Below are 13,682 nucleotides of genomic sequence, written 5' to 3'. Positions count from 1 at the left end.
TCAGTTCAGCCCTGGCTTGCTCATATTTTGCACAGTGCAACAAAATATGTTTTATGGAATCGATGTCTTGCGCACATGAGCAAAGTCTGTCCTGGTAGGGAACTCCTCTCAACCTGCCATCCAACACTGCAGAAGGAAAGACGTTTAGTCTGGCTTTGGTGAAAAACTTTATAAAGAGTGCAAGCCAGAAGCACATGAGCCACTGACTTAATATTGCCATCTCCACATGGACATAACCATTTTTCCAGTGGAATATTTTGAAATTGACCCTCAAGTATTCACTTAATCCACAAGGAGACTTGTGTACATTGAATGAATGCCAAAAACTTGCTGTTTGTCTCTTCTTCCCATGCTCTCTTAAAATGTTGCTTGTGTTCCACTAATGTCCTTAACTCTTATGAAATGAAAACTCTCTGGGTCATTTAGTTCAAGTTGTGTTTCCCCCCATTTATTTCTTGACTTCAGGGCAAAACGTACACATCAAATGCAAATGTATGTACCTAACGTTCTCTTTTCTGCAGGAAAAGACACTCTGTGAGATGGTAACCGAGAACAGAAAGATAGACAGCACATGTTTGATGTGGGGATGGAAGCACAGAACTAGCACTGTTTCTGCAGCAACCCCTTAAGGGTTGGATTTGGATGTCTAACTGTGCAGAATCCTGTATTGGGAAGTTTTTAATATTTGACGTTTTTATGTTTTTATGTGTGCTGAAAGACATCCAGAATGGCTGGGGAAACCCAGCCAGATTGGTGGGGTATAAATGATAATAATAATTATTATTACTTTTACCCCCATGTGGCCTAGTTCCTTGTGAAGCATGTAACAGAATCACATAGAGTGGACAGGCTAACGTTATTACAGCAGGTGGCACTGTGGTCTAAACCACTGAGACTCTTGGGCTTGCTGATCAGAAGGTCAGCGGTTCGAATCCCCGTGACGGGGTCAGCTCCTGTTGCTCTGTCCCATCTCCTGCCACCCTAGCAGTTTGAAAGCAAGCCAGTGCAAGTAGATAAACAGGTACCACTGCGATGGGAAGATAAACACCATTTCCGTGTGCTCTGGTTTCTGTCACGGTGTCCCGTTGAGCCAGAAGCGGTTTAGTCATGCCAGCCACATGACCTGGAAAACTGTCTGTGGGCAAGTGCCAGCTCCCTTCGCCTGAAAGTGAGATGAGTGCCACAACCCCATAGTCGCTTTTGACTGGACTTAACCGCCCAGGGGTCCTTTACCTTACCTTTACCCTTCTTCTGCTTGCAACAGTCTGAGATGAACTCTCCAGATAATGTTTTCACGAACATCTGACAGCTTCTCTTAGGTCCATCATGAGACGTCTGCCAGCTTCCAACCACAGATACCAGCAGCCTTCAAGCAAGCAAACATGCCTTATTATTGCTCCCTAGCATCCCATCACCTGGTCCCATCACCTCCTGGCAAATAGAAGGGGAAGAAATGGAGGCAGTGAGAGATTTTACTTTCTTGGGCTCCATGATCACCACAGATGGTGACAGCAGCCACGAAATTAAAAGACGCCTGCTTCTTGGGAGAAAAGCAATGACAAACATAGACAGCATCTTAAAAAGTAGAGACATCACCTTGCCAACAAAGGTCCGTATAGTAAAAGCTATGGTTTTCCCAGTAGTGATGTATGGAAGTGAGAGCTGGACCATAAAGAAGGCTGATTGCCGAAGAATTGATGCTTTTGAATTCTGGTGCTGGAGGAGACTCTTGAGAGTCCCATGGACTGCAAGAAGATCAAACCTATCCATTCTGAAGGAAATCAGCCCTGAGTGCTCACTGGAAGGACAGATCGTGAAGCTGAGGCTCCAATACTTTGGCCACCTGATGAGAAGAGAAGACTCCCTGGAAAAGACCCTGATGTTGGGAAAGATGGAGGGCACAAAGAGAAGGGGACGACAGAGGACGAGATGGTTGGATAGTGTTCTTGAAGCTACCAGCATGAGTTTGACCAAACTGCGGGAGGCGGTGGAGGACAGAGGTGCCTGGTATGCTCTGGTCCATGGAGTCATGAAGAGTCGGACACAACTAAACGACTAAAGAACTTAACAACAAAGCATCCCACTGCCAGAGGATTGTTTCCTTCCATTCACCAGTTTGCCTCCTCCAAGTGGAAGAAACCTGGGCAGTGCTGAATGTCACATCCATTGCCAGGTGTGTCCTGCTGGAAACAGAAATGGGCTTTCCCCTTGGCCTGCCTTTATATCCACTCAGTTGCCAAGGGCTTTTGTGACATCACAAGAAACTCTCAGTCAATGGCAACAGCTGGGGAGGCATCATCTTCATTGCTTTGAGCTTCACAATGGCAGGTGGACCTATCAGTGATTGTGTGCTTGTTTATTCGGGATGTGGGTGGCACTATGGTCTAAACCACTGAGCCTCTTGGGCTTGCCAATCAGAAGGTCAGCAATTTGAATCCCTTGACAAGGTGAGCTCCTGTTGCTCTGTCCCAGCTTCTGCCAACCTAGCAGTTCAAAAGCATGCCAATGCAAGTAGATAAACAGGTACTGCTGCCGTGGGAAGGTAAACAGTGTTTCTGTGTACTTTGGCTTATGTCAAGGTGTCCTGTTGTGCCAGAAGCAGTTTAGTCCTGCTGGCCACATGACCCAGAAAGCTGTCTGTGGACAAATGCTGGCCCCTTCGGCCTGAAAATGAGATGAGTGCTGCAACCCCATAGTCACCTTTGACTGGACTTAACCATCCAGTGGTCCTTTACTTTACTTTTACTTACTTCTCATATCACTGCCACCTACCTCTGAGGCCCAAGTCTCATTGTAAAATGTGTATTGTTTAACTATAACTAATGAAATACCTTTGTGCGCCAGCAGTGTCAAAAAGCAAAATGGCTGAAATGCAATATAAACACGGATTGCGAGCCTCATTGGTGTTTGTCAAATATGGCCCTCAAGGATCTGCATCCAACTTGTGGTACTTTTCCCAGGGCACACCCCATCCCTAAACTACGTGATTCAATGGCCCTATTCTATGCCCTCATTGAGTGCTTTGGCCTGGCTGGATAATGTCCTTGGACTGTTTCAATGCCTAATAATAGAGCCACCCTCTCATGCGCTTGACATTCCCCAGCTGACTTAGTTTCATTTCTCAAGGGGGGAAATGGCCCATTTGGAATGTAGGGAGTCCCTGGCTACATTCAATAGGCAATTTATTCTCTTTTCATGCCTTTCCCCTAACTGAGCTGTTAGTTTCTGCACTACAGTTGAGCTTTCAAGCCATTTCTGGAATTATGGTGAAATTATAGTGCAAGTTGAATGCTTATTTCTGTGTTCTTAACTTGCGGGGGGGGGGGGGGCGTTTGTTTGTTTGTTTGTTTATACCCCGCCCATCTGGCTGGGATTCCCCAGCCACTCCAAATAACATAGAAATGAGCGCTAAGCTTGCATTATATTCCACTATAGTACTAGAAGTGACTTTTGCATCATATGGACACTCACCTACTGTATATCCATAATTAACAGTTCTGGAAAAGACACATAAATAGAATAAACTGCCTTGTGAAGACAGCCCCTGATCCACCTCAAGATGCTTTTGTTAATGGTGCCATCCAACCCAGAAATCTCAGTAACTTCCCTTAATCACCTCAGAATTTGGGTTACAAATAGGGCCTTTCCACACAGTGACTTTTACTTTTAAAAGTCACAACTTTTGCTCCATACCCTCCAACATTTTTCTGATGAAAATAGGGATGTCCTATCCCATTATTTTAAGGACGCGGGTGGCGCTGTGGGTTAAACCGCAGCGCCTAGGACTTGCAGATCAGAAGGTCGGCAGTTTGAATCCCCGCGATGGGGTGAGCTCCCGTTGCTCGGTCCCTGCTCCTGCCAACCTAGCAGTTCGAAAGCACATCAAAGTGCAAGTAGATAAATAGGTACCCCTTCAGCGGGAAGGTAAATGGCATTTCCGTGTGCTGCTCTGATTCGCCAGAAGCGGCTTAGTCATGCTGGCCACATGACCCGGAAGCTGTACGCCAGCTCCCTCGGCCAATAAAGCGAGATGAGCGCCGCAACCCCAGAGTTGGCCACGATTGGACCTAATGGTTAGGGGCCCCTTTACCTTTACCTTATCCCATTATTTATACCCCGTTCATCTTACTGGGTTGCCCCAGCCACTCTGGGTGGCTTCAAACATATATAGCATAATAAAGCATTAAACTTTTTTTAAAAAAAAAACTTCCCTGTAGAGGGTTGCCTTCAGATGTCTTCTAAAGGTTGCATAGTTACTTATCTACTTGGCTCAGAGGTCACATAACTCCATAACCTCCAACTTTTCTCCAGTGAAAATGGGGACTTCCTACCCAGAGCTTTTTTTCCAGCCAGAACTCAGTTCTGGCACCTCTCAGGTGGGCGCCACCGTCATTTTAAGAAGCACCTATTTTTCTAGAAAAAGAGCACTGCATGCTACTCCGATATACTCTGTCAAATAAATACTCAGTCCTCCATTTCTCCATGTTACCCTGTGTCAAAGAGTAAGTGGAACTGCTCGCGTATCACAAGAGATGGTGTCTGAACTGTCCAAAACTTTTGTTTTGTTCAGCTACAGGATTGGCAGTCCAGGTGCAGGGGACCTCGAAAACAAGCACAAAGTGTCATTTTCTTTCCTGATTGCTTGAGACTGTCATATATATAAAAAGCGGATGAAATACCTTGACTAGCATTGGAAGAGAGTGAAAGGAGGCAGTGTAAACAATGAAAGAAGCAAAATGTTTTGTGAGAGCAAGCCGTTTATCCCCTAGAAAGAATCCGTTATCTATGGTCAGTAGGAAAGGAAAAAGCAACTTTGATTTCTTGGTTTATAAAGAATACTAGAAAGATTACAAACTTGATCCAAGACCTTGAGCTAGGAAAGAAGTTTCATTTATTCTTCCTTGGCTGTTTTTTCCCCCTGTATGCTTTCATGTTGTGCCTCTGGAAATTTAGGAACAAGACAAATTAGTCAAACTATGTGTCAGTTCTTGGTGGCAAGACAGACAACTAAAAGACAAAGGAAAGAATAACTCAAAAGTGCAAGACTTCTGGGGTTGTTGCTTCCTTCTATTTACCTATGCCTTCTTTAAAAAATGCAACACTGTAATATGCAGTATGGTCTGAAGCTCAATATCAAGAAAACGAAGATCATGGCCACTGGTCCCATCACCTCCTGGCAAATAGAAGGGGAAGAAATGGAGGCAGTGAGAGATTTTACTTTCTTGGGCTCCATGATCACTGCAGATGGTGACAGCAGCCATGAAATTAAAAGATGGCTGCTTCTTGGGAGAAAAGCAATGACAAACATAGACAGCATCTTAAAAAGTAGAGACATCATTTTGCCTACAAAAGTATGTATAGTAAAAGCTATGGTTTTCCCAGTAGTGATGTATGGAAGTGAGAGCTGGATGGACCATAAAGAAGGCTGATCGCCAAAGAATTGATGCTTTTGAATTATGGTGCTGGAGGAGACTCTTGAGAGTCCCATGGATGGCAAGAAGATCAAACCTCTCCATTCCTAATGAAATCAGCCCTGAGTGCTCACTGGAAGGACAGATCCTGAAGCTGAGGCTCCAGTACTTTGGCCACCTCATGAGAAGAGAAGACTCCCTGGAAAAGACCCTGATGTTGGGAAAGATGAGGGCACAAGGAGAAGGGGACAACAGAGGACGAGATGGTTAGACAGTGTTCTCGAAGCTACCAGCATGAGTTTTACCAAACTGCGGGAGGCAGTGGAAGACAGAAGTGCCTGGCGTGCTCTGGTTCATGGGGTCACGAAGAGTCGGATATGACTAAACAACAACAACAATATGCAGTATGGGTGAAAGGGTTAAAACCCCACTCCCCACATGCCACGGTCCTGATCCACATTGGGAGCCTTCAGACAGCTTCTGTTTGAAACACACACACAATACAAATACTAATGTACACTCATTTAACATGACACTGAAGCTGGCCTCTGCTTGTATATCCCTGGCTTGAGACGGAATCCCATGTGCAAATGGATTGTTGCTTGCTTTCAAGTAGCCAGGCCTGCAAGCACTGTCCTTTTTTTCTTTTTTTTTTTAAGCAATGTTTATGCTCAGGAAGAGGAGGAGGCTGGGTAACCCGGCCGCTGCTACCACATCTCAGGCCTGAATTATAGCATGCAACAGACTACCACAGAGCCTAGATGGGTCACATAGCTCAGAAGCAGCAGTCCCTCCAATATTCCTCACATGAAGATAGGGAAATTTTTCACTCCTCCCAAAGGATCATCACTGACCCCGCCATTTTTGCCCCCTCCCACATTGCAGAGCATTTCCTATAAGAAGAAGGACAAGTGACTCCACTACTAAGTAAAAGGTAAAGGACACATGGACAGTTAAGTCCAGTCAAAGGTGACTCTGTGGTTGAGGTGCTCATCTTGTTTTCAGGCGGAGGGAGCCGGCGTTTGTCCACAGACAGCTTTCCGGGTCATGTGGCCAGCAGGACTAAACCGTTTCTGGTGCAACAGGACACCATGACGGAATCCAGAGTGCACAGAAATGCCATTTTCCTTCCCGACACAATGGTACCTATTTATCTACTCACACTGGCGTGCTTTCGAACTGCTACGTTGGCAGGAGCTGGGACAGAGCAACGGGAGCTCACCCTGACAAGCGGATTTGAACCGCTGATCTTCCGATCGGAAAGCCCAAGACAGCACACACTACCTCCACCATTCTGAGAAAACCCCTTAATCCAGATTTTATTTTATTCTTTGATTAGAAAAAGCAAAACACACACTAATAAATAAATTTTAGAAAGCGGCAAGATTAGATGCAGATGCATAAAGCTTAAAAAAAAAATCTCAACCTTGCTCCCCCTTTCAATTAATCGAGAGATAAATAAACTCAGCCTAATAAGGCTGCAGGCAGAGCCAGATAACTGCAGGTGGCAAAGACATATTCTTTCTCTTCTCACCCCGTAGAAGGGAATGCTTCTTCTAACATGACACCTGTTACGAGACCGCCTGTGTCATTTAAGAACAGAAACACAATGCTTCTTGCTTCAGAGCTATTGTTTCATCCAGGTACAAATTTATGTGGGTTTAATAGATAAATCAATTAGCAGGCGAGACAGGTGATCACAGTTCTCATGTGTGCTTCCTTGCATTTCTTGCACAGCAAAATAAAACCAGAGCACAATTAACCCAGTAAGAAGTAATTATTATTGAAAACCTAAGAGGCATATAATTGTGTTCTACTAGCCTTAGAAGGCTTTACAAAATGTAAGCTCTTGTTTACGAAGCCAGGTCTTGCTCTTCAGTCGCAAGAGACCATGAATTGCACTGCACTCCATTTTGCAGCGGCTCTAAGGCCATTTCCTGCTGTTTTGGAAGGAAAAGGAGCAACCCTGTCAATCTGCTCGTTTTGTTTGGAACGCAGAAATGTTGAGAGAATTAATTCCAAGCAAAATATTCCAATCAATATTGATCCATTTTTAAAGAGAAGATGGTACAATACAGGCCGAACGTGACTGTCACAACACTTTCGCCGCACATGTCCCAAGCCTTCAGAACAGACAGATAAACCACAAATTGTGTCACCCTGGTGAGCAGCTGTCAGAGAACGCAACAGATTGGAAAAAGCAAAATCTATTACAGAGAAAATGATGCAGCCACCAGACCCAGGGAGTCATCCTCCAGTGAACCAGGACCTTGCAGAAGGTATATGATGATATTCTTGGAACATGTAAAGGCCACTGGGCCCATCTTGCTGACACTTTCTAAATAGGCTATTTCTTTTAACTATCTCCCTCTACAGAGATGTTAGAACTTCTCACTTACCACTGGCTCTTCCCATTAAAGCTCTAATTATGTATGAGCCTGCAGGGCTAACAAAATGGGAGCTCAGCATGATGTTTTTATAGGTCCAGGTAGCACAACTACCATCACAGCTTTGCCTAGGACTGGAGCAGGCAGTCTTTCACTAGGAGAGGAAATCTACAAACTTGGAGCCCAAGCTGGACCAGAATTTAATTTGCTGTGCTATTACCGTAACTTGCATGCAAATGAAATTAAGCAATGCCGGTGCCAGTTTCTGAACCAGTGTCCCTGAAAATAACTATGGCATATTGTTTCATTATTTTTTATTTGCAAAATAGCAGGCTTTGTTGTTGTTTAGTCACTTAGTCGTGTCCGACTCTTCGTGACCCCATGGACCAGAGCACGTCAGGCACTCAAACTCATGCTGGTAGCTTCGAGAACACTATCCAACCATCTCGTCCTCTGTCGTCCCCTTCTCCTTGTGCCCTCCATCTTTCCCAACATCAGGGTCTTTTCCAGGGAGTCTTCTCTTCTCCTGAGATGGCCAATGTATTGGAGCCTCAGCTTCAGGATCTGTCCTTCCAGTGAGCACTCAGGGCTGATTTCCTTAAGAATGGATAGGTTTGATCTTCTTGCAGTCCATGGGACTCTCAAGAGTCTCCTCCAGCACCATAATTCAAAAACATCAATCCGTTATTGAACACTCATGATAGACAAAATTATCTTAAGCGAGAATGTCAGCCTGCAACAGCAAGAAGACGTGGTCCCAGGTTCATGACAGGGCTAGGAGAGACTGAAACCCTGTAGATCTTCTGCCAAACAGTGTAAATAATACTGAATTAAAGGTAAAGGTAAAGGGACCCCTGACCGATAGTTCCAGTCATGTACGACTCTGGGGTTGCGGCACTCATCTCGCTTTACTGGCTGAGGGAACCGGCGTACAGCTTCCGGGTCATGTGGCCAGCAGGACTAAGCCGCTTCTGGCGAACCAGAGCAGTACACAGAAACACAGTTTACCTTCCCGCCAGAGTGGTACCTATTTATCTACTTGCACTGTGTGCTTTTGAACTGCTAGGTTGGCAGGAGCAGGGACCGAGCAACGGGAGCTCACCCCATCGCAGGGATTTGAACCGCTGACCTTCTGATTGGCAAGCCCTAGGCTCTGTGGTTTAACCCACAGCGCCACCCAATAATCTGGGTGTTCCTCCTAGTCCACTGGCTATTTCCCTTTGTTGGAGGACAGGAATGGGGATGCAGTAGCATCTTGCCCTTTGCATCATGTCACATAGTGCCCCGAATGCACCCAGAAAATCCTTGCTTTAACACCAATGTAGAGAAACACATTTCTCAATCCTTCAGTTAAGAAACCCGGGATCCTTTAAAAGCCAGGTTGCTTAAAAAAGACAGTGTTACCATTCTTCCACAAGCTTATGCATTGTGATAAGCGCTCTCCAAGTTTCTGCTCATGACAGATGAGGAAGACATGCCATTATATTGTTTTTAACCTTAGTTCAGAGTAATTACTGTCAACAAACAACTCAGTTTTGTATGTTTTAAATAATTAAAGGCAAGCACTCTTCTTTGATCTCCTGGAAAAGCTCTTTCATTCAGCATTTTTGCTTATTCCCATCATACCTACAACACGGTTTTTGTTAATAAGCAACTTTCTCTGTAAACTGGTGTTCCCATTATGAACACATCATCATCCGAACCCTCAGGTTAGAGGGTTCAGTGCCTCACCCGGGTTGAGAAAGATTTCTGATTTTGCACACACCAGTAATATGGAAAACTTATTTAAAAAACACTAACACGGCATCACTTTGAGCATTCCTTTCTAAGGAATGCCTTTTCACAATTGCACATTCCTGCTTCAAGGCTGCATTCTGTTTTATAAAATTCGTGTTTTCTGTTGATTCATTAACCATCTGCTTTGGATGATGCTGTGAAAGATGCTTTTGACTTTGCAATATGCAAATATCACCAAAGAAAGAAAGAATAAGCCCCAGTATGTAGCCACATCCTACTGGTTTTTCTTCTTCACTTTTTTTCACTTTTTGACTTTTTATTAAATATAGTACAGTTGGACAAGAGCAACTATTCATTTTCCTCACTGCGAAGCCTGGCATTTGGGTTGGTGACTTTGATAGCAAGCTGAGCTGCTCTTTCCACAATTATCTTCTGATTCTTGGATGAAACCTTGTGAGCAAACTCTGCACAATAGGACTTGTTGCTCAGCAGCTGCACCTCCAGCTCTTTGATGTTGTGTCAAAGGAACTTTCTGAATGCTGAAGGCAACATGTGCTTTGTCTTCTTACTGCTACCGTACCCAATTGTTGGGCATCAATATTTGGCCCTTGAATCTTCTGGGAACTCTGTTGTCAATACAGCTGGGCTTCCACCAGTTACGCTTAATTTTGACATAGTGGTCAGAAGGATGGCGGATGAACTTCTTCGTCCTCTTCTTTTTTTCCCTTTTTTTAATCATGATTTTTATTGAGTTTTCCGTATTTCATTTCATTTTATCATACATATCATACATATCTCGAGCTTACATCACTACTCCAAATGAGTAACGACTTCCTTCCGTCACTCTTTCTGACTTTCCTACTATTTAAACATATTTATCACATTTCTATAATCACTTCTTTACCATATATAATCATATAACAATCACCCTTTCATTTGTAAATTAGCTCCTTCTTTCCACATTACAAAACATTTCACGTTAATGCTACAAACGTTTTTAGGTGTTTACAACTTTCTTTCAAATAATTTATAAATTTGCTCCAGTCCCTTTGAAATCTTTCGTCGAGTCGATTCCTAATTTTCTCCGTCAACTTCGCCAGTTCCACATACTCTACCACCTTTATCTGCCAATCAACCAGGGTGGGAAGCTCTTGCTGTTTCCATCTTTGTGCCAGGAGGATTCTTGCTGCCATTGTGGCATACATGAATAGGTTTACATCTTTTTGGTGGATTTCCTCATCAATTAGTCCTAATAAAAATACTTCTGGTTTTTTACTAAAATTGTATTTCAATACCTTTTTTAATTCATTGTAAATAGTATCCCAGAATATTTTAACTTTAGTAGGTTAGGAGGTTTGGGCTGGGTGTTCATCAGTATGCAGATGATACCCAGCTCTACCTCTCTTTTAAATCAGAACCAGTGAAGGCGGTGAAGGTCCTGTGTGAGTGTCTGGAAGCGGTTGGAGGATGGATGGCGGCTAACAGATTGAGGTTGAATCCTGACAAGACAGAAGTACTGTTTTTGGGGGACAGGAGGCGGGCAGGTGTGGAGGATTCCCTGGTCCTGAATGGGGTAACTGTGCCCCTGAAGGACCAGGTGCGCAGCCTGGGAGTCATTTTGGACTCACAGCTGTCCATGGAGGCACAGGTCAAATCTGTATCCAGGGCAGCTGTTTACCAGCTCCATCTGGTACGTAGGCTGAGACCCTATCTGCCTGCAGACTGTCTCGCCAGAGTGGTACATGCTCTGGTTATCTCCCGCTTGGACTACTGCAATGCGCTCTACGTGGGGCTACCTTTGAAGGTGACCCAGAAACTACAACTAATCCAGAATGCGGCAGCTAGACTGGTGACTGGGAGCGGCCGCCGAGACCATATAACACCGGTCTTGAAAGACCTACATTGGCTCCCAGTACGTTTCCGAGCACAATTCAAAGTGTTGGTGCTGACCTTTAAAGCCCTAAACGGCCTTGGTCCAGTATATCTGAAGGAGCGTCTCCTCCCCCATCGTTCTGCCCGGACACTGAGGTCCAGCTCCGAGGGCCTTCTGGCGGTTCCCTCACTGCGAGAGGCCAAGTTACAGGGAACCAGGCAGAGGGCCTTCTCGGTACTGGCGCCCGCCCTGTGGAACGCCCTCCCATCAGATGTCAAAGTGATAAACATCTACCTGACATTCAGAAGACATCTGAAGGCAGCCCTGTTCAGGGAAGTTTTTAATATGTGACATTTTAGTGTATCTTTCATCTTTGTTGGAAGCCACCCAGAGTGGCTGGGGAAACCCAGCCAGATGGGCGGGGTACAAATAAATTATTATTATTATTATTATTATTATTGTTATTATTGTTGTTGTTGTTGTTGTTATTATTATTATTATTATTATTATTATTATAGTACAAGTCCACCACATATGTAGGAAATTCCCTTCTTTTTCCCTACATTTCTAGCATAATTTATCTTGGCTTCTATACATTTTGGCTAATTTACTTGGTGTGAATGCTGAAGGCAACATGTGCTTTGTCTTTTTACTGCTACCATACCCAATACTGGGCATCAATATTTAGCCCTTGAATCTTCTGAGAACTCTGTTGTCAATACAGCTGGGCTTCCACCAGTTACACTTAATTTTGACATAGTGGTCAGAAGGATGGCGGATGAACTTCTTCGTCCTCTTTTTGATGATCTTAGGCTTGATGAGGAGTCTGAGGGCCGGCATAGTGTCTGCTGGAGAATGGCGGCACCCGTGCAGAGAGGGAGTGTAGAGAGGGAGAGAAAAGCGCCACCTCCTACTGTTGACAAAATCTTAACATGCCACAGAGCTGTATTTCGTTTAGCGTAGTGGTTCCCAAAGTGAGCACACACACCCCCGGGGTGCTAAGAAGCAAGGGAGTGGCGTGGGGGGAATGTCACTGGAAGTGAAAATAACTATCAGACTTTGAAAAGCTAATATCACTAGATCAAAATCAACAAATTTGTTGAATTAATTACAATTAATAGTTTTAATTGGATTTTTAATAAATGTGCAATCCATGGTTACTGTTTTGAATTGTATTGTGTTATTATCTTCCTTAGTGGCTCATGCAAACCACTGTTCTGAATAATGCATTTGATAGCATGGGGGCACTGGGGTGTGGAAAGATATATCCATGTCAATGTGCTATTTCATACACACAAAATGTATCTCATCTAAACGGTCAGTTTGTCATCATAGTGTTCAGCAACCTAAAATCTACATAAGAGGAAGAGCCAGATGTCAGGGGTTATATACTGATATTGTGCTACTTAGAACCCTGAGGCACAGGAAATTGCCTTATGCCAGATCAGACTATCTCCTAGTCTTGTCTGTTCTTTTTTTCTTTTTTCCTCCTAGTAATTTTATTAGAATTTGGAAAAAGGGATCAAGATCATCATCTACTATCTTTTTATAAAAACTCTAAGATAAAACTCTAAATAAAAACACAGACCAGAAAGAAAAAATTTTAAAAAGGAAAGAAAGAAAGGAAAAGAGAGAGAGAGAGAGAGAGAGAGAGAGAGAGAGAGAGAAGGATGGAGAACTATAGAGAAGGGATAAAAGAGAGAAGAGGAGAGAAAGAGAGGAGATAATGAAAGAAAAATGAAGAAGGAAAGAAAGAAGCAGAGAGAAAGAAAGAAAGAAAGTTAAGATAATAAATAACTTCTGATTATTCATCTGTCCCCTATATATAATGTTATGACCATAGGCACCAACTCCTAGGGGTGCAGGTGTATTTGGCCCCCTTAATATTTGTGGGCAGGGGCCTGAGCCCCCCAATGTTGAGGGAATGGAGGAGACCAAGCGTGGTGCAGCATCTTTGGCCAGCTGCTCCTGAGCGTGCGAGACGAGAAACCCCTGGTCATTGAAGGTGTGCAGTGTTGCACTCTGCGCTTGGCCTCCACCCAACAATGCGTGTGCATTGTATGCATGACATCACAGGTGCGTGACGCTGGGCCCCCTCAGTATTGGGCGCAAGACTAAGGATCTGCCCATGACTGCTGGTTTGATTTCAAAAATGTGCCCCTGGACTCTAAAAGGTTGGGTACCTCTGTACTATTCAAGTGGGGCAGGGGCATGAGAACCACCATGTCAACTATAGTAGCAACTATAGTTGTAGGTACCTAACTATAGTTGTAG

General features: G+C 44.1%; 1 pseudogene; it reads right to left on the bottom strand.

Moving 5' to 3' along the window:
- Positions 1-9,883: 9,883 nt before the first annotated feature.
- LOC128423439 (60S ribosomal protein L32-like) lies at positions 9,884-10,280 on the bottom strand (annotated as a pseudogene).
- Positions 10,281-13,682: the final 3,402 nt, after the last annotated feature.

This window comes from Podarcis raffonei, chromosome 11, assembly GCF_027172205.1.
Source record: "Podarcis raffonei isolate rPodRaf1 chromosome 11, rPodRaf1.pri, whole genome shotgun sequence".
Lineage (NCBI taxonomy): Eukaryota > Metazoa > Chordata > Lepidosauria > Squamata > Lacertidae > Podarcis > Podarcis raffonei.
This window is presented reverse-complemented; position numbering and strand designations above follow the sequence as displayed.